General features: G+C 46.3%; 1 protein-coding gene across 7 annotated transcripts in view; it reads left to right on the forward strand.

Moving 5' to 3' along the window:
• Positions 1 to 20,590, forward strand: part of STON1 (stonin 1) — a 47,838-nt gene that overhangs the window by 8,357 nt on the left and 18,891 nt on the right. For 4 of the 7 annotated variants that reach the window (XM_037047850.1, XM_037047857.1, XM_037047851.1 and 1 more), the window contains one exon: positions 16,905 to 17,000. The exons of 2 other annotated variants lie outside the window; for them this stretch is intronic. The gene's annotated coding sequence lies outside the window, so the exon portion shown is untranslated. Of the gene's footprint in view, positions 1 to 9,435; positions 9,516 to 16,904; positions 17,001 to 20,590 lie in introns of those variants that run through there. One more of the 7 variants, XM_037047855.1, reaches the window with a different exon arrangement.

The following is a 20,590-nucleotide window of genomic DNA, read 5'->3' on the forward strand; positions in this document are numbered from 1 at the left end:
ATCTGCACTGAGAATCTAATTTAAAACAGCCGTGGCCCAGAAATTCGGAGACGGGGCTGTCACATTGGCCTCTGTTCATCCCTTTGAACGTTTTTTTCCTAGCTTGTGGTAATTCATATTCAAGGCCAATTTGGAGGGCCTAGAAGATGGTAATAATTGATACTGCAAACCTTGCTTTTGTTGGCCTCCGCTTAGTGTTAATACAAACGTAGAGAAATTGTTTTAATTTTACATCTTTACAACCGAGAGCCTCCCCTAATGCAGCTGCAAGCCTGTTGCTCGTTTGTGGCTTGAAGCAGAGCCTCATAAATTTTGTGAAAATTGCCTGTTCCTCTGCTGGTCCTGGATTCAGTGGAAGGTGCCTCGCTGGGGTCATTCTAAGGAGCAAGCTGGCAGTCAGGTGCTCTTGATTTTCAGACTGCTTATCTTGGGGGGGGAAGAGCAGGCTTTCCTGGGAACTAGGGGATAATGTCAGAATCCTTCAGCTCTTAGAAGGCTCAGACTTGCCTAGGTGAGCATATTTCCCCCTTAAGGAAGGAGAGTATGTTAGCCTCTGACCTCATCCTCTTTGTCAGTCGTTTGATTGTAAACTCCCAGTAGGAACGGCTCTGTAGCACAAGTGATGGGATTTACCCAGCATTGAACAGCCCTCCATGGTCAGGATCTGCCTCCTCCCCACCCACAGGTTTCCCCTCTCCCACCAGACATTCCTCCTTAGCTGCTCACACGTGCCCTTCCACCCGTGCGGGCAGGCTTTGGCCAGTCATGGTTGGGACCCCTGCTATAAACTCTGCCTCTCATGGCCCAGTCTGGCCAGAGGGAGTGTCTTTCTTTGATCCTTACAAGGGCACTGTATGGACTAGTCCAACTGAGACAGGCACTGGCTCCTTTGCTGGTTTTCTGGTCTGTCTGCTTTTAATCCTCCATTCCTGTGGAGAACTGGGGTCTTTAACTCCTTCTGTCCTGGAACTTTGGTTTGTCTTGCTTCTGACTTGTTGCTTTGCTTGGACTTGACTTATCCGTGCTTCTGGACCCTGACCTTACTTTGTTTAGGGCTCATCTACCCTCATTTCCTTTTGACATAAGGGGCTCATGCATTCAGCCACCACCCACCGAATGGCTGCCCTGTTTGAGGTTCGTACACATCACCATTGGTCGTGATGCCGCAGCTGACATCACTCTTGTGCTATCATGTGACTGTGGAAAATGATGAAGGTGATGTTGTTCTGCAAAGTTTTGAAGAAATTGTTTCATGCCATGAGAAATGTGTGTGAAAAACAATCTCTTCTCATATTTCAGACTTTAAAACCAAGTGTGTGTGGGCAGGATTGATCAGGTTCAACCCTGGTTTCTACCTTGCCTCTGGCCTCACCACGTTCCGGTTCATCCCCCGCTGTCAGAGCGTTCCTTCGAAAATCCCTATCTGATCCTGTGTATTCTCTCTCTAAATTCCTTCATTGAATCCTGTTGCCTTTAGGATACAATCTAACTCCTTAACATAATACAGACGGGCTTCTGTACCTCACCCATCTGTTTGCCTCTTCCACTGTATCACCCTTGTTAACTCCTGGCTCCAGCCGCGCCCTCTACTGCAGCATCAGGCTCTCTCCTGCCTCTTTGTCTTTGTGCACACACCTCTCTCCACTCTGTTCTGCCTGATCAATTCATGTGGACCTTCAAGATGCAGCTCAGAAGCCCACTCTTCCTGAGGTCCTTTCAAACCACCAGGTCCAGCAGTTTTATTTCCCCTACCACAGTTGTGGATGCTGCCACCATCACTGTCACCCATCTTAATTAAGGATCTGGCTTATTAATGAAGTGTCACAATGCCCTACATTTGGCTTCATCACATTAACATGACATATGAGAATCGTCCCTGCTAGACAGAGAACGCCTGGGGTAATGGACTATGCCTGCTCTTCACTTGCAGCAATGTGCGGCAGACCGTTAGGGGTGTTCAGTTATCACTGTCGGGTGAATGTTTGCATGCCTGAAAGAATCAATTAGTCCACACACACCAAGATGTAGATTCCTATGGGCTCACTTTAAATCTTACTGAGCATACTTATTTACAAAGCACATGTAGGTGCTTAGTGAATGTCTTAGTTGAGTCAAAGAAAGAATACGTTGCACATACATTCAAACTATGGAAAATTTACTCCAAAATGTCTTAAGAAGAGGGCCCCTGTGTAGCCCTGCTTTCTCCCCCCAACCCTGTTTCCTCTTAACTACCAGAGAAAGAATATGGACTGGAAAAGCAAAGGTTATAGAGTTTGTGTTCATCCTCTCGGCTATGTTTCCCTGAGTGAATCATTCTACCTCTTTGTCCCTCCTTTCCTCATCTGTCGTATGAGGTGTTAGAAAAGGTATTTGATGCCTGTTGAATAGTCTAGATTCCATTTTTATTAGATGGCCTCAAGTCAGATGACCAGCTGTTTTCTGTTAAGTGGCACACATGTGGTACTCATTTTTCAGCTCATCACGGAGCATGTTCATGACAAGCCCTCCAGCAAGGGGCAGAGCAGCAAAGCTGAGACCAACAGATGGACCAGAGTTTTCCTAAACTGTGGCAGAAGGCCAAGACCTAGTTGGAAAGCAAAGACGGGATAAGATGCCCTGAGCCAGGCAGGAGCAGCAGTCAGTGTCCCATGTCAGTCTGAGGTCAGAGTTGGCCAGAGATACCCAGGAAAGGAGCATGCAAGGGAGCTGGACAGCGTGCTTTCAGGGGTGTGCTGAAATGGGTCCTCCTCCCAGGAGAATCTTGGTAGAACCGGGTGTAAGTCATCAAGACCAGCTTCAGTTGTCTGAAGGACAGGTAGGTGAAAAGGTGTTCAGACAGTCTGCATCCCCCCAGAGCGTAGATGGAAACCAGGAGAAGAAGTTAATTTGGGGTAAGTAGGAGGGTGGAGAGTTTAATCCTGTCCAAATGATAATGCAATGAGCATGCTTATAGAGTAATGTGGTCTCCACCACTGGAAGTGTTTACGCAGCAGCTGGGTAATCCCTCAGCAGAGCCGTATCAGGGCTCCTCAGTTGGGAAGGTTGGACTAGATGGTGTTTCAAGTTTTCTTCTGACTCTAGGTCCTCCCCAAATCTTATTTAGGGAAACACTTTCAGACTTCAGAGCCCTTTTTCAGCACACCCTGCTGTCTTGGTGACCAGCCTTTTTTGTTACTGGACTAAAGTGGTCCTTTCACCCGTGTGCCTCGAAGTCCAGTCAAAAGCAAACAAGAGTTTGCAGCAAAGAAAGTAGTAGAGGTTAGTTAAGGAAACGACACCAAGCCTGGAGCCTCAGGTAAACTTGTACTGAGAGATTTGGCTCCCCAGTGGCTTCTAGGGGATGGGTTACATAGAGGAAACATTATGAATCACGGTGGTTAAAGGAGTTGGGGCCAGGGGAGGAAGGAGTTGATCACTGTAGCAGGTCTTGAGGTCAGCCATGGCGTCCTTCTGTTTCCTGAGGCTGTGGTTCTGCTTTCATGGGCCTGGGGCTGAAACACAACTGGAGTCCAGGGGTCAACAGACCTGAGGCTTTGCTCTTAAGACAGTTTGATGCTAACCAGAATCTGATGTCTGAAGGGCTTAATGATTAAGGAAGGGCGTGGACAGACCAGAAGGAGAATGGGTCATGCTAAATAAAGTTTCTGCGCAGTGACGCTTTGGGAACTCTGAATGTCTCCCTGGAAGTGGAGCACCCTGAAATGGACCTCACGGGCCAAGATGTGGCCTGGCCAGGGCCTCTCTAGGGACATCACACAATTTTTACAGATAGCGGACCTATTAATTCCTCATTTATTTTGCTCTGAGCTGAGCCGTAAGAGCAAACAGCCGTGAGTCTGGGCTCCTCTGGTGTGTGTGCCTGCCACCTCAGGTGATGGATGGAGTCTGTTTCCTTTTATCTGCTTTTCTCCAGTGCAGTTGAACTTCTGATGCCTTTGTGGTAAATCTTCTAATCTAGATCGTGCCTTTCAGGCTTGGGGGACATTTTCTGTACTGGGAACGTCCATGGCTTTCCATCCTTGCCTTCTCCAGAGTGTCACATTTCACCCCAAATGCTCTCTCTGTCTTATTTGTTTCTTTTCCCCTTTCATTTTTCTTGTTCATCTCTTCTTTCTCAACTCTTCATGCTCACTGACTACATTCCTATTTGTTTTTTCTTTTCAATGTTTTTCTTTTCAGATTCTTTGCCTTCCTGGTATCCTGGTGAATAGGAATGCGGGTGGCCTGTCAGCTCCATTGTGTTTATGAAGAAAAATGCCCAGAGGTTAAGTGATGCGCTTAATTTACTGGCAGAGCCAGAGTTTCCTGACTTTCCTCCCAGCCCCCTCCTGGGGATCACATGCATTTGCTCAGAACGCCGGTGTCACAGGGATCATCAAGCTTTTCTCTGTGTGCTGGGTCATTGGACCCTGAAAGAATTTACCCAGGGGCCATCTGAGGTCTCTGGAGATATTAGTCTGAAATCCCATGGAAGTAAACAGCAGTGACTGAGAGCAAAGGAATTTATGGAGTGCTTACCATTTTTCAAAGAAACTTTTGAGGTCGTCACTTTATATGATGTTCCCCAGAGCCATTTGAGGTGGAAGAGCCCGTGTGAGCTTCATTTTGCAGGTGAAGGTCGTGTGTGGAGGAGGCCCTGAGCAGACATACTGGCTCCTGACCCATAAATCTTCCATTTGGCCCATGCTTCAGGAAAACCAGGAAGGAGGAATCGTTGTTTCCCTCTGGTGTCAAAGAAAATGGAGACCAACATTTGGGGCTTGGCAGTTGGCCCAACAAGCAGTCTCATGCCGTGTTTGGAGGTGGGAGCTGGGCCAGGGGACAGTGAGGCACATTCGGACCCTGGAAGTCAAGCCAGCTCCAGCGATAGCTGGAGTATAAGGCCAGATGGGATGGAAGTGTGCAGGCTTGGCGAGTCGGTTGAGACATGGGGGCAAGCTGGTGTCAGCCTCCTTGGGGGACAGGTGGCATCTAAGATCTAGGAGATACACTAGTTGGGGGTTCCGAAGTGCAGAGAGGGACACTTGTTCTAATGTGAGTCCTGTCAAAATCTCAGGTTATGCATCCATTCATTTGGCAAATATCAGCATAAATCAATCTCTAAGGTACTTATAGATTTTCTTATGAGTACCTCATATATGTGTGCATATCTCTATATTTCTACCTCTGTATCATCTCACATATATTTATTCTTATTAATATACATAATCAGTGGGAATACAAAGTATTTTCCTCTGTTTATGGATCAGGAAACCCAGGATAATTGGTTTGCTCAAAGTCCCACAGTTACTGAGAAGCTGAGCCAAGTTCCAAATCTATGTTTTCTGAGTTCTTTTACTGGTGTTTATTACTGCTTCCCATATGGTAAGCAGTCCCTAATGGTCAAGGTATGTGCTTTGAAGAGCAACTGAAGAAAACTCTTTTGGAGTTACTACTTAATCCAGGTCCTTTCTCCTTAGGGCCTGCAAAACCTAAATGAGAGTTGAAACACAACTTGAACCTTTTCATTAAAATCCCAGTAGGCATTCATATGGTTGGCATTGACTTTTTAAGTCAACCAGGAACAAGTCCTCATTGTAGATTTGGAATTAGTGTCTGTGCTCTGTCGCATCCTGACTGGTATCCCTCTAACCCAAGTTATGTGGCCAAGTGGAGTGGAGCAGCAGGAAGAATGGGTTGGGTTTCCTTGGTAAAGTGGTTATGGGTTAGAGGGATGGGGTCATAGGGCAACCAACCTGGGTCCTCCTGCAGTGAAGGAAGGTTGCTGTCCCAAAGCACCCAGGGCTCAACTATATGACCCAGCTCACAGCTCAAGTTCCCTTTCTTACCTCCCACAGCTTGTACTATGACCCTGGGTCGATCCTCTCTAAGCCCTGCCTGTGCCCCTATAATGGGCTCGTGAGGCTCTGTCACCCTGAGCCCTGGGAATTGGGCCCAACAAGCTGAGCAAGGCTGGTCCCCAGGCGGCCTTATCCTGTTGGCTTAGCCTGATGCCTGGCACACCCTTCCTAATGGGACTTCACCTCCAGCCGAGGCCTGTGCTGGGCTGCCTGAGTCGGGGTGGGTGCTTCAAGGTAGATTCTGAGCTCCCTTGGAATCTTGGGCTTGGCCATGAGTTCTTCCCCATCAGACTGTTCTGCTGCTGCTGCCGCCTCCTTTTCTTTCCAGCCAGAAGCAGTTGTTCTGCTGTGCTTTTCTTGGCACAATTTTTGTCCTACAAGGAGCCTGTAAGAAACTCTGGGATGAGTCAGAACCTGGCTTCAGTGTCAGGTTCCTTTTTCATTCATTCATTGAGCATTTGGGGGGCCTGTGAGCTTGTACCAGGGCAGGGCACCAGGCATGAATAAGATCCTGCCAGTCCCTGTCCTGGGGTTGCTCCCTGTCTAGAATGGAGACCGCAGAAGGCACCCAGCATGGTGTCACAAGTGCTATTGGGACCTCCAGCCTGGATCGCTGGCCAGTCTCCTCCTTGGAGTTAGTGCCGTGGCGCTCTGTGTTTCTGCCAGACTCACTGGGTCCCGACATCTGCTTTGGGGGCCGTGCCCTGCTGTCTCAGGGCCACATTGCCCACTGCTCCACATACATCAGCATCTCCAGATGCAGAGGTTTTCATTGATGGGTGATTGAAGAAACAGAATATGGTGTACATGTTCAGTGGAACATTTCAGCCTTGAAAAGGAAGGAAATTCTGGCACATGCTTTGGTGTGGATAAACCTTGTTGACATTATGCTAACTGAAATAAGCCAGTCCCAAAGGTTCAAATATTGAATGGCTCCACTTATCCGTGGTAGTCAGTCAGATTCATAGAAACACAGAGTAGGCTGGTGGTTGCACAATAATGTGAATGTACTTAATGCCACTGACCTGTGCGCTTAAAAATGGTTATAGTGGTCAATTTTATCTTTAGGTATGTTTTACCACATGCACAAAAAATGCAGAGACTTAAAACTACCACTTCATATTATCTTTGCTGGTTCTGTGGTATGACTGGTCTCAGCTGGGTGGTTCTTGCTCAGGGTCTTGCACATCATGTTAGTCAGGGGAGGCTGGAGTCGGGATCACTGAAAGCTCAATTGGCTGATGTCCAAGTTGGTGGCCCTGGGTGGCTTTTCCATGTGGCTTCTTTGTCCAGCCTGGCTTTCTTCTTGGGTGACTCAGGGCTCTGATAAGCAGAAAATGGCAGGTTTTAGGTCAGTTCAGGCCTATGCCCAGAATTGTCACAGAATCACTTCTGCCACACTGTAGCCATCAGAGCAGTGACAGACCTACCCAGATTCAAGGGGAGGGGAAATGGAGCCCCTGTCTCAATGGAGGGAGGGACAAGGTGACATTTCAGAAAACCCAGCCTGAGTGCAGGGGTCCTAAAGAGTTTGAGTGGGAAAATCTTCAGGCAGGCACATACTCCTCTGCAGACCCTTTTTAGGAGAAATCATCCTATGTTGTTAGGGTTTGAAGGGCCTTTGGAAACTTGCTAGCAGTGACTTTTTGTTAACATACGGAGTCACAAAGAGCTGGAGCCTGGCCTCCTGGCTCCAGGCTGGGCAGCACAGTTGTGGGACCTCACGTAGAGAGTAAGCAGAGCCCTGTGTGTTGTGAGCAGTAGTATGAAGGTCTGGTGGAGAGTTGGGTGTTGTGAGAGAGCAGAGCCCTGGGTGGTATCCAATGGAGACCTGCCAGCATCTTAGAGGCTGGGCTGGATCTGTCTGGAGCTTAGCTCCTGGGCCTTGTTGGGCGGGGCTATGCAGAGGCACCTGGGGTGCTCCTTGAGGAGGTTGAGAATTTACTTATTTAATTCTCAGAGTTGGGATAAAGGAAGTCAGTCTGCCACAGGCTCAGTTGCCCCAGGATGAGAGTTAGAGATTATAGGTTTCCACATAAGCTGGTTATTGCCCATTGCTGAGAATGTCAGTTGGCAAATGCATTCATTTGCATCTACTCAAATACATTTCTAACCAGACTTTGCTTTAAGTGCAAAATTCTTTGTAAAGCCTTTAGTGGCTTTTGAAATGAAGTGAAATTCACAACTACGTTGCATTTACTCCTTGTGGATTTAGAGATACAAATATTTTTGTGTGTGATATCTACATTTGAGACTAAGAATCCAAGTAAATATTAATATTCTATACTTGGTTTGTAACTAGGACCTTCATAAATGATTTTTTAAAACTTTCCATGTTTTTGGAATCGCTCCAGTTGTTTTACATTTATACACATGTACATTTGTGGAATTTCTAGGAATGGCTAGAATCAAAGCCAATATGTTTTTGTTCTCCATAAGTCAGTGGGTCCTGCCTCTGTTTTCACAATGGAGTGAACATTTCTGGGTGAGCTTGGTGGTCAGCAACAGCTTAGGACTGGCCACGGATGAACCAAAATGCATTTGATTAGGGATATGCACATAGCCCTGATCTGAGGTCGTCTTTGTGGTTTGAGGCCAAGTTTGGGCAGCCAGCGAGGAAACCTATGTAGCAATGACCACTGTGTGCGTGACTGGATATTATGTTCTCTCAGCGGGGAGTGAAGCCAGGTAGGAGAAATTCCCTTGTGCTGGTGTTAACTGGAGCATGACTGAAACGCACAGAAGCATGAGCAGAGGGTGTGATCACGATGGTCTCATCTGCTGCCCCATGTCTTCGCCCAGGCAGATGCCCCCTCCCCACGTCGCCTCCCTCCCCCTGAGCCAGGTCCTCTCTAAACCTCCCAGTGCACGTTTGCACAGGAGACCGGGCATCTGCCTGTCCTTTGTTGTTTTCTGTGGTCTTTTCTACCAGGTTTTAAGCCACTAGGAGCAGGACTCAAGTAACAATGACCTCTATTTATGCTGTCCCCCTGCATCTGTCTTTTACAGATACTGCTTTAGTGTGTGTGACAACCCTGTCTCAGTTTGCACGGGCCCCATAACAGAATACCAGACTGGGTGACTCACACAACAAAATGTGCTTCTCACAGTTTTGGAGGCTAGAAGTCCAAGATCAAGGTGTTGGCAGGTCTAGTTTCTTCTGAGGCCTCTCTGCTGGGCTTGCAGTTGGGTGCCTTCTCACTGTGTCCTTACACAGCCTTTTCCCTGTGTGTTCACCTCCCTGGTGTCTCTGTGTCTTAACCCCTTTTTATAAGGACAGTAGTCAGATTGGCTTAGGGTCCAGCCTAACGGTCTCATTTTAACTTCCACAGCTCTTTAGAGGCCCTACGTCTAAATATAGTCACATTCTGAAGCACTGGGAGCTAGGGCTAAATTTTGGGGTATGGAATTCAGCCCGGAACAAACCCTGAAAGTTAATTAGTGTTGTCCTTGTCTCACATCTGAGGAAACGGAGGCTCATGGGATTAAACTAACCTGCCCCATGTTGCTCAGGAAGTTGGTGGCAGGGCTGGGGTTTACACACGGCCTCACTTCCCAGCCCTTCTTCCCCCAGCACTCGGCCAGTGAACCAGGTCTTGTTTCTGTGGTCTACAAGGTACTTGGTTCAGGACTGAGCACCGAAGACAATGTGACTATGTGCTGAGTGAATGAGCAGTGAGTGGTACAATACAAGAATTTGTACCAGAACTTTTGAAAGGCATACCCCAAAGCCCAGCATCCAGACGTGAAGACCCTGGGGCTCCTCTCCAGGATGCAGGTCCTTAACTTCTCCTACAGACCATTCCAGTTTCGATGTAGCACCATTAATGCGTGGGTAGGAATCACATTTTAAAGTGTTAAATACTCTTTCTGGGCCATTTAGCTACTGTCTCTTCTCAAAACACTAAAAGCAATTACACGGTAATTGAGATAAATTACTTGACCAATTTTTGTAGCAAAGTGGCCAGTTTTGGTTTTCTCCCACTAAATATTTAAATCAAGAGAGAGAGATCTTTCTAGTTCTTTGAATTTCTAGGACTTTCTGCTGCTCATCTGCAGGAGGGCCCTGGGCCTGCAGAGAAGAGGGGAAGGGGACTTGCATATTTGAGATGTGTGATGGATGCCAAGCCGCTTCAGCGAACTATCCCACATCTTTTTCATAGTTTCCTCTGAGACTTCAGAATTTAAATCCGGGAACTGCCGTCTAATAACCACAGGGCCCTGCACCCCAGCCCAGCCTCCGGGGCCCCTAAGGAGATAATGCCTTCTCATTTCTTTCTCTGAGCGCCCTGCTCTTCCCACGGGGGAGCCCACGGGAATATAAATACCAGAAGGCAGCTCTGAAAGCAGGCCTTGTTTGCAGCCTCTCAGCCTGCACGAAGGCTCACTTGTCTGCCTCCTTCCCCTCCTCTGTAGGGGGTGGGCTGGATTTTTCAGAGAGTGGGAAGCCCCGGGGCCCTTCTGTGCTCCTGAGACCAGAAGGTGAGAGGCTGGCGGTTACTAGGGTTGCCAGACACCAATCCACTGGAAACAACACAGTCCCAGAACAGCAGAAACCCAGGACCTGGTGGGTAGGGGTGGAGTTGCCAAGATGTGGACAGCTGAGCCTGGCCTCTGCTCCGGACTGGCAGCCTTGCTCATCCCCACCCTCAGCTGGAGCTGCCCCCAACCCTGTCGCTTGACCTAATCACTCAACCCAGAAGTCTGTCTCTACTCTCTCCACCCTCCTCAGCTCTGCAAGGGCTTATGAGGACACTCCTTCCTGCCTTGGGGGTGCTTGCACCCCCTGGTTTTCCGTTGGCCTTTTCAGTTTGACTTGCTCCTTTTCTTTCCTTCCTCCTGTAAAATGATTGGGTCCTTAGCTTTGGGTGCCCTGAGGCCTCTTCCATTCTCTCCTGTATTCAGGTCTCATCTCGCTGAAAAAGACCCCCAGCTCGACATGTGTAGCGTATGGTTTTCTCTCCAGGCATGGTTTTGTGTTTTAGTTTCTTGCTAGATATTTTCACTGGAATGTACCTCAGACCTGACCAACCTGTGACTGACCTGCTCCTCTTCCTGCCTCTCCTGTGTCTCTACTTTTCTAAGTGCCAGTCTCCCGTTTTGCGCATGTTTTCTGGGTCACCTTTGGTGTCCCAAGTCCTGTCAAATGTTCTTTTAAAATATTCCTTTATCTGCACTCTGTCCTGTTGTGATTCTCACACTGGTAGTCACTGTGATTTAGTGGGAAGAACATGAGGTTTGGGCGTGAGCCAGGGTTCAGTGGCTGGTTCAGGCCTGCCAGTACCTTTTTCTGGGTTCGCTACCACAGGAAAATTGCTGCATTTGTGCCTCCAGTTTTCTACAAAGTAGACCCAAGTGTAAGGGTGTGATAAGGGAACTCAAGAGTTAAAGATTTTAGCCTTAGTTGATAGGCTTAAGTGATTAATGCATGGAAAGCTGTTATTCCAGGAACTGGAATGTATGTCCCTGTGACTCCAGGAGGTTGACTAGCAATTGAACCTTGGGCCCCAGAAGGTCTGCAAGTAATGGAGATGGTATCTGAGCCATTGTGTTCTCAGGAGGGAAGCGGGTAATGTAGATACAGAATTGTTGATCAACAGATAAAGAAGTGCTAGGAACATCTCCACCCAGACTGCATCTCTTATTCATCTCTCAACCTTTTTTCCTAACCCCTTACCTACCTTTTCTTCTCCTTATAAAAAGGTCAGCTTGAAATGAGGTGTTAACATGGTTTTTTGAGGGTACATAACCCACTGTCCCCTCTGATCGCCAGCCATCTGAATAAAGTAGCCTAAGGATTCAATACTTGTCTCTACTTATTGGTAGAGGCTTACTGGTTCTGGTAGTGATGAACACCAACTTTTCCAGTTGCAGGTGGATACTCTGCTTGGCACACTCAGCTCACCAAACAGAGTGGTTTTCTACTTCGGGCACCTTCCTGATGCAAATGTTGGTCACTTGAAGTTATCCTGTAGGGTCCTTACACTATCTTTGTTTTGTTTTTGATTCTTTTTTCTTCTTGCTTTTCAGATTGGTTGTTTTTTGCTTCCTTACATTCCAGATTTGCTGATTTGGTTTTTGGTTTCATCTACTCTACCATTGATTCCCTGTAAATTGTTCTTTATTTCAATGATGTATCCTTTGTTTCTGACTGGATCTTTTTTATGCTATTGAGGTTCTCACTAGGTTATAATCAGTGTTTTGAACTCTATGTCTAGTAGCTTGGTTGCCTCCATTTTATTTAGTTCTTTTTCTGGAGTTTTGTCCTATTCTTTCATCTGGGCCATGTTTCCTTGTCTCCTCATTCTGGCAGCTTCCCTGTGTTTGTTTCTATGTATTAGGTAGAGCTGCTGCATCTCCTAGACTTGGTAGAGTAGCCTAATGTAGTATGTTTCTTATAGAGTCCAGTGGCACAGCCTACTCTATCACCCAAGCTGGGTACTGAAGAGGTGCCCATTGTGTGGGCTGTGTACACCCTCCCCTTGTAGTTGAGCTTTGATTGCCTTTGGCATGTCCAAGGTCAGCCACTGCCTATGTTCTCTTCAGGGTCTCACGGCATAAGCTACAGAGTGATCTGCAGAAGGCTGCCTCTTGTGCTGGGCTTGGAGGTGGCCAGGCAAGGCCAAGCTGTGAACCAAGGCCAGCTGCTGCTAGTGATGGGCCTGGGGCAACTTAGCAAGAGGTATGGGGCTCACTGAGGCCAGATGCTGCTTGTTTGAGAGAATTTAGGGAAATCTGTAGCATGGGCCAAGACAAGTCATTTGTATAAAAAAGCCACTGGAAACAGGGCTTGAAACTTGGGGGTGGGGGTTGGCCTCAGGGAATCACCAGGATAAACAGTGTGAGCTAGGTTGATGGAGTCTCAGATGTGGTACCTGCCTGCTGGTTCTGAGGCTTTGTTGGGGGAGGGCTCAGAAGAGGAATAATGGCCTCTGCCAACACTTCAGCTTAGGAGAAGGCTCGGCCCTACCCCCACTCCCAATCTCTCACCCTGATGTCTGGCAGTCCATTTCCTTCCCATGTGTCTGATGCATTTCAATATGCTTCCCCAGTGCTGGAGCTCAGAGGGAGTGAGTTTGAGTAAGTCTGCCCCTGGACTTATTAAGACAAATTGCCTGGGGTTCCAGAAATTTCTGTCTTCTACAGTGTCATGAGCAAATGTTTCATGATATAGTTTCCTATAATTCAGCCTCCAGCCTTTGTCCCAGACCAGAAGCGTTGGGCGACCTATACAGCCACCAGCCCTATAGGCTTCATTAGCATCAAGGACTAACAGTGAGTCAGCACAGTTGACTATGCTGTTCATTTAGCTTTTATTAATGCAGACTCAACCCGAATCTATAATATCCCAGTAACAATCTAACGAACCTGAGTCCCAAGAATCCAGATCAGGTCCAAGTCTGGGAGGCGGTTGGTCAGCATCTTGCAAGGCAGTCTACAGTGGCTTCAGAGTCAGCTAGAGGAGGGCCGATTAGCGCAGTGGAGTGTGTCTCAGCCATCTCAGCTTCTTTCAGCTGTCTCAGCAGTCTGTTCGGAGACCTTTGCTTTTGTATTCTTGTGTGATGTAACGTTGCATCAGCCTCTGATTAGCACATGTTGTTTTGTACAACCTCGAAAGGCACATGTGGTTATGTACTGTGCTTGCTGGGAGAGGGTACTGTTTACCCTTCAGATAAGCACATGTTGTCTACGACATTGTACTGTGTTGTCCCTTAGAACCATCGCTCTGCTACGTCTGCCGTAAACACAGCTTCCCTCGATGCTGTCTCAGTTGACAGAACTGACTCCATTTTAATTCAGTCCCGCTCTCCACATACAGCCTCAATCCCTACTGGGTTATATAGCCAGCAGTTATGGAGACTTATCTTCATGGCACTGGTAGCCTGGTGTGGGGCTAGGACCCCTCGCCCCTAAGATATCTTTCACAATTTTTGTCTGCCACACGTGGGTATGAGACCAGCTCATTCCTCATCACCACCCCGCCTACCAGTCTCAATGTGGTTTCTTCTTTAATTCTATAGGACTTCCATCCAGCTCGATTTCTCTTGGTTCTGAATGATGGTTGCCCATATTTTAGTTGTAATTTTGATGTGATTGTGTGAGGAGGTGAGCTGTGTTTTGGAACAGTGTCACTTTTGATCCATCATTTTTTTTCTGCTTACCTTTGGCATCTATAGGTGTTGTGCTGACTTGCGTAAGTAATGCCTTTCATTTGATACTTCAATTCAGCACACACAGGGCTTGCACCTTGATTTTCTCTTGCTGGAGAATGAGAGAGCAGTTCACTGCTGGACAGGCACCACAGGACTCTCACTTGCATCCCCTGCAGGTCTGGCCCAGCTGTGAGGGAGCTGTGTCCATCAGAGCTCTTCCAGCTGCCACAGATGAGAATAAATCTGCCAAGACATGATCTGCTTGGGGAGGAAAGGCTGCCCAGTCTCTCAGAGGAGAAAAGTGTCAACCCCCTTTCTCAATGGGCTTTTATTGAGGTTAGCTTACATAGGTATACATATCAAAAAAAGGAGGTATGGTTTATAGGTAACATTTCTGGGATCATGGGGGTCCTTTTGAGTCAGGGTCTGGTAGACAGGGTGATGCCAATTGTATATAAAACCTGGGGAAACACACCTACTTTGTGCTTCAACCCTTAACATTTAAGTTGAGGACATTTTCAGCAAAGCAGGGTCACAGGACTTTATACATTCTTTCTTAGGCCTCATTGCCCCTCTCTGGGAACTGCTGTTCTGGCACAGGGCTGCACCTGCCTTTAGCATTGTTTCAGGCCTGAATCAGGTGGGGGAAGCAAGGCAGCCAAGAGATTAGGAGACTTTTTAGGAGAACAGATACAATGAGAACTCAGGCTGTGATAAACCGAGGGGTGAGGGTCTTTTGTCCCTCCTCCACAATCCCCCAAGTCCTTCCCTGATGGCCCCTTCGAGACTGTGCCTGTCTTAGGTTGTTCCCCCTTAAGGAATTTTACCCATCATTGACTGTCCAGCCATCCTCCAAGAGTCAAGCAGGGTGAAGTAAAGAGGGCAGAGGCTGTGCCCCTGCCGGGAGGATATGTTTTGTCTCCTTAGTGGCTTATGGTCCCAAGGTGCTCTAGCCATGGAGCCTTTTCCCCTGTTGGCGTGGTTACTGCTTCTGAAACCAGACAGGATGGTTCCCAGTATCCCATCCTCATGATCAGAGCAGAGAAGCTGGCAACAGAATGTAAAGGCCAACACATACAGAGTTAAAGGTGAATTATGTGTTCTCTAGCCCCAGGTACTTTATTTTAGAATAGTATGTTCCAGAATGTTCTGAAACACACTCCATATGGAATTTTTCCATAAGGAAAGCTGCCTGTTACCCACTCCTGGAGCCCATGAAAACATTAGCAGGCCATGGGCTTTGGGAAGGATTGCCTTGAAGAGACGTGTATACCTCTGTTCAACCAGAATTTCTCAAATGCTTTTGACTATGGGTCTTTTTTCTTGTACTCTTAACTTCTCTCCACTTTGGGAGATGCATTCTTGAAGGAGAAGTCCTGAGCAGGGATTCAGGCACATGGATAGGACTAGATAGGAACAGATCCCATCTGGAGGGCAGGGTAGAGTCATGGTCATGTGCCAGGCAGAATGGAGACAGAGTTCTAGAAATGGATTTGTAACAAGTTGACCAGATGCAAAACAGACTCCAGGATCTGGGCTCCTTAATTTCTTTCTGACTAGGGAAAGGAAGACTAGAATGGGAGAGAGGGGAAACGAGGAAGAAAGAGGAAGTAAAATTACTCCTATCTATTTTGTACCTGTTATGAGGCAATATACATATAAGGCAGATATTATCACCATTTTACAGATGAAGAAACTGAGGCTCACAGACCTGTTTAGCAAATTTCCATAGCATCTGTGTCAATGACATGAACCTGCTATGGATATTCCATAAAAGAGGAGATTAAGATTCTGAAATCAGAATGCCCACCTAGCCTTAAATCTTTTTTCTGTTCATTTAAAGACTGTCTTCTGGGACTAGCCAGTTTGATTTGGTATCTATTCATAGTACTCTCTAAATTTAGGGAATGAGCAGATTATTAAAACAAGGTTAAAATTATAGCTGGGAGCCAAATTCATTCTGGAAAAGTGGGAGTTAATTATCGCATGGGAGGAGTAAGGTTGGGGAGCTCACCAGAACCAACACAAATAATATTTGAAGGCATGGGTAGTTTTGCTGTGGTTTAATGTTTTATAAATGGTATTTCCTGTCACATAGCTGAACTAAATACCACATGTGTTTGTGATTAAATATTATTGACTGCAGGACATATGTGTTAATAATATATCCAGTACACGTAGTGGGCACTCCTCCTGTGAGCTAAAATGAGAGTGTACTTTGCAAACATTTTTACTTCATTTAGGGTTTTGTGTTGTCTTATGTTTGTTTCTGTTTCAAACTTGTAGTTTCCCTTTTAAAGGGAAGCCTTCTGTAGGAATATTTTTAAATACTTTCATAGCAAACCTTTAAGGAAATTCTTCATGGATGCATTGTGCACACTGGGCCTTCCCTGACTTTGGCTTTGTTTCTGAGGTATACATCCCGGAATAACAAGGAAGGTAACTTTTGGGGACCTCTAACCCTACAAAACAGTAGGGAGACTTTGTAAATACAGTTCCCGTCTAGTTTCAGTGTGGCGGTTAAGGAGTTCAGCCCTGGGGAGAATGAGAGAGTTCCTTATTTGGGGGATAGCCAAGGAAACCACACAGATACTGACATGAAGACATTCTTTCTCTAGATTATGCAGCATTGTTATAGAGCAAAAAATTTACAGGCATAAAGGACCAAATTCAGCTTCTGCAAAGGCGAGGGCGTTGCTGAGGGTCCAGATGTGCTCATGAGGCTTGAGTAGGAGTCAGCTTGACAATGACAACTCTGGTGAGGCTGATAGCAGAAGACTGCTGCTAAGTGTGATGATACTTCCCTGAGCTCTCTCTGCTGAATACGCCTGTAGCATCGGGCCTCCCCCAGCCTGGCAGGTGCAGAGAAGCCAGACCCTGGAGTCATGCTACAGAGTGTTGTTTTCCACAGGTAACATGATGAAGTAGGACAGCCTTCAGTTGCAGATAATCTGGAATGCTGATTCAACAACCAAGTGCATCTAATCTGACTTTGACAATCTGCAGGGTAAGGTAGAACTTGATATTTATACTTTGTTTGAATGGTTTCTGGAGAAAAGCAAAGGAAAACCACAAAGAACAGCAGAAGTAGACACTTGAGAATAGAGGGGTTTGGGGGTCAGCATGGGAGGAGGACAATGCAGGGAGTTACACAAGGTTTGGGGAATTAGTCTACCAAGACTGCTGTTTGAAAAGCAGGTAGCACCGAAATGCCTTTGTTGGGTGGCAAGTCTGAAAAACTGTTCATCACTCAGGGAGTGCTGGCCAGTGGATGCAGACAAGAAGGGAATAGGGCAGGCTAAGTGACAAAAGCCAGTCAGAATTGACCCAAGTTGATAATGAGCTGCTGTTCTTGAGTACTCATGGGGACAACTGTCTCAGAGTTTGCCTTTCCCTCAGTCTGGGGTGTCCAAGCAGCAGACACATGTGATGGGCTTTGTGAAGAAATAAGTTCTTCTAAGGTGAGAACAGAATCCTTCCAGTTTAGAGAGTTCCTGGCACCAGGAAATGGTGGTCTGTACCCTGGAGGTTCCTCCTTAGTAAAGTGTGGAGGGGTGGAAAGGACTTGCAAGTGGCAGTTGGGGGACTAACACAGCCCATCATCAGATCTTTTGGGGTCTTTGGGGTGATGGACGGTGTTGAACCTGGGTTTTGGGGTCAGACAGACCTGGTCAGAGTCCAGGTCTGCCTAGCCAAATGGGTGACTTAAGGGAAGTAGCTTAATCTCTCTGAGCCTTATTTTTCTCTTCTACAAAATGATGGGGTTGTGAGAATTAAATGAGACCGCGCACATGTGGCACTTGGCATACCACGTGCACATAGCATCTGGCGAATGTTTGTCGGTGTGGTTAAGTGAACAGAATACCTCCGATTTCTGTCTGTCTCTGAAGTTCAGTGGTTCTTTGAACTGGGGAGGGCATTATGAGTTACTTTAAGGGAAATGGAATAGACTAGTTAAATTATTCAATCAAAAATTTATTGAGCTGCATACTCATGTCAGACATTTGTAGGCTCTGTAGAAAATGCCCTAATGAATGAGACATGATTCCACCCTGAAAAATTCTGACTCTCAAGGACTGTATGATCTTTTTCTGTGATAACTTGAAAATTTTTATTCCAAAATTCTTTTTTTTGGTGAGATCATTTTTTCCTACCTGTGCTTCTTATTCATAAGGCTTCCTGCAAGTAATCTTCAATATTATTAATACTGAAGGTATTGCTATTTGTAAAAGATTTCATTTTTAAAACAATTTAGAATAAGTTTATTATAATCTCTATGATACTTTTAAAGAATCCCAGTATGATTTCTTAAGTGGAGAAAAGGGATGGAATGCAGTATTTACGTGTAAGTGCAGCCTTTCTCATGTTGGCTGTGGCCTGGGCCCCTCCTTTGCTGATCTAACAGTTAGCGTGTGGGGATAATTAATTATTTCAAGGCTCCCCTAAACATTTTGGGGAGTTGTTAAACGCTGGGTACATCCAAGAGAATGTGGTAGGCTTTGGGATGCCATCCATCACATGTGTTGAGATAAGAGGTTGAAAACCAAGGTCTGCCTATATCCTTGTTATTCCCAGTGTGCATAGGCATGTGCATTTGCTTTCAATTTGATCTTGGGTTTGTGTATTCTGATGCTGCTATGAAAATAGGGAAGCAAAAAGAATGTCTAATAGTCTTAAGGGAAAGCAAACACTCCCCTAGAAACCTTTAAGCCTCAGAAACTGATTTCCAGAAATTTCTACTGTAATACATTTTCCTTTTCTTTTTAAAAAAATATTTTATTTACTTATTGTTAGAGAGAGGATAAGGAAGAGAGAAAGAGAGGGAGATACACATCAGTGTGGGGTTGCCTCTCACGTACCTCCTACTGGGGACCTGGCCTGCAAACCAGGCACCTGTCCTAACTGGGAATCAAACCAGCGACCCTTTGGTTCACTGGCTGGCACTCAATCCACTGAACCACACCAGCCAGGGCCATTTTCCTTTTCTGTCTGGTAGGACTCAGGGCTCTCTGGGAGGTGCAGATACATATTTAGATCTTACCCCATTTGCAGTACAGAAAAAAAAAATACTGCAGTTAAATAGATGCTGCTGCTTGAATACTTTTAGATTCCAAAGTCTTGAAGTAGATGGGGTGAACTTGCAGATGACTAAAAGAAGACACATTCTAGACCCCTAGACTCTGAACTTTCTCATCCCTCCCGGAGACCCAATGGACCTTGGACAGACCAAGGTTCTGGACAGGATGTGGCCCTCTGTCCCTTCGGGGGATAGCGATGGGTTAGGAGGGAAAGAAAGAGAAAAGAAAGTGCTGGAGAGAATCGATTCTGGTTGTGCACTCTGGGAAAACTGACTGGTTGCTGTGTGGAGACTAGACTAGAAAGATGAGGTCATAGAGAGGGAAGGGGCAGAGAGGAAAGAGAGAAATGGAAATTAGTGTAAAAAGGATTGATAAGGAAGGAGGGCAAGGGGGATAGAGAAAAGGAGAAAGAGGAGCAGAGAAGGAAACAAATCTGCCCTTAACCTTGGAGCTGCAGTCTCAGTCATTTGTTTCAGAATAGCATCTAAGTCCTGCCTTTTAAACAGAGTCAAAGGTTTGGGCTCTTGGGCACAATACAGAATTCTGTTTGGTTGCATTTAACTTGCATAGCACTTGCTGAGTGCCTCCTATGGAAAGGTATTGCAAAGGGGAGAGCGCTTTGCATAGGTTTTTGCACTCAAGATTGGAGATATTTTGCAAGTTGTGCTTTCCAAAGTTCAGGGGTCACTTAAAAAGTAATGAGCTTGATTTCTTTATGTGGTTTATGGAAACATTTTTCCCCATAATAAGCAAAAACTCCAAAGAAACTAATATCCTTTTTCCAAATTTTGAAGCTGCCAATGGAAAAGATGAGGCAAAATGTTTGGTATAGGTCGGAACAGGAGTCAGTCTGAAGCTGAATTATTTCTTCTCTTGGTTTTTAATTTTTTTCCTTTTAATAAACCCAACGGAAGGAAACACTTATATGATATTTTATCCTAAATGAAGAATTATTTTGGCTGGATTTCATCTGAAGAGGGTGAGGTGGGATGGGTTAGTACATACTGCTGCTGATTTCCAGCCTCTGGGGCTGCTGGCAGAGTCCCGTCCTCACTGCCCTTCCTGCCCCGAAGGGAAAGTGCTTTATGGCCACTCCAGCCCCAGGGCAGTGACAGTGAAAAATGCCCTCCAGAGAGCCCGCTGGCCTGGGCTGCTGCTCCGCTGGGTGCTTTTGTGCCCTCAGGAATGTGCGGATTTAGCAAATGACAACACGGAACGAGCCCTGTCCCCAGCCCTCCCTTTGTGTTGTCTCTTTTCCAAGCTTGAATGATTGCATTGGTTGAGCCTTCATTATCCACAGTGGGAGGTGAGAAGGCAGGCCGAGGGAGAGAAATAGCCTTTCTCATGGCCTTTATTCCAGCGGGTTTGGGGTTTTCATACCGGTAGATCTTGCAGGGTTTTTACTTTCTGTCAGTTTGGAAGTTTGGTAAAAAATCCCGGTGGTAACACAATTTCTGCTTGTGAAAGAAAATTCAACTGGATGTCAATTCCTGTAGAGTTAGTTATTGTGCATTTGGAG

Source organism: Sturnira hondurensis, unplaced genomic scaffold, assembly GCF_014824575.4.
Source record: "Sturnira hondurensis isolate 20B ecotype Veracruz unplaced genomic scaffold, ASM1482457v3 Scaffold0006413, whole genome shotgun sequence".
NCBI classification, from domain to species: domain Eukaryota; kingdom Metazoa; phylum Chordata; class Mammalia; order Chiroptera; family Phyllostomidae; genus Sturnira; species Sturnira hondurensis.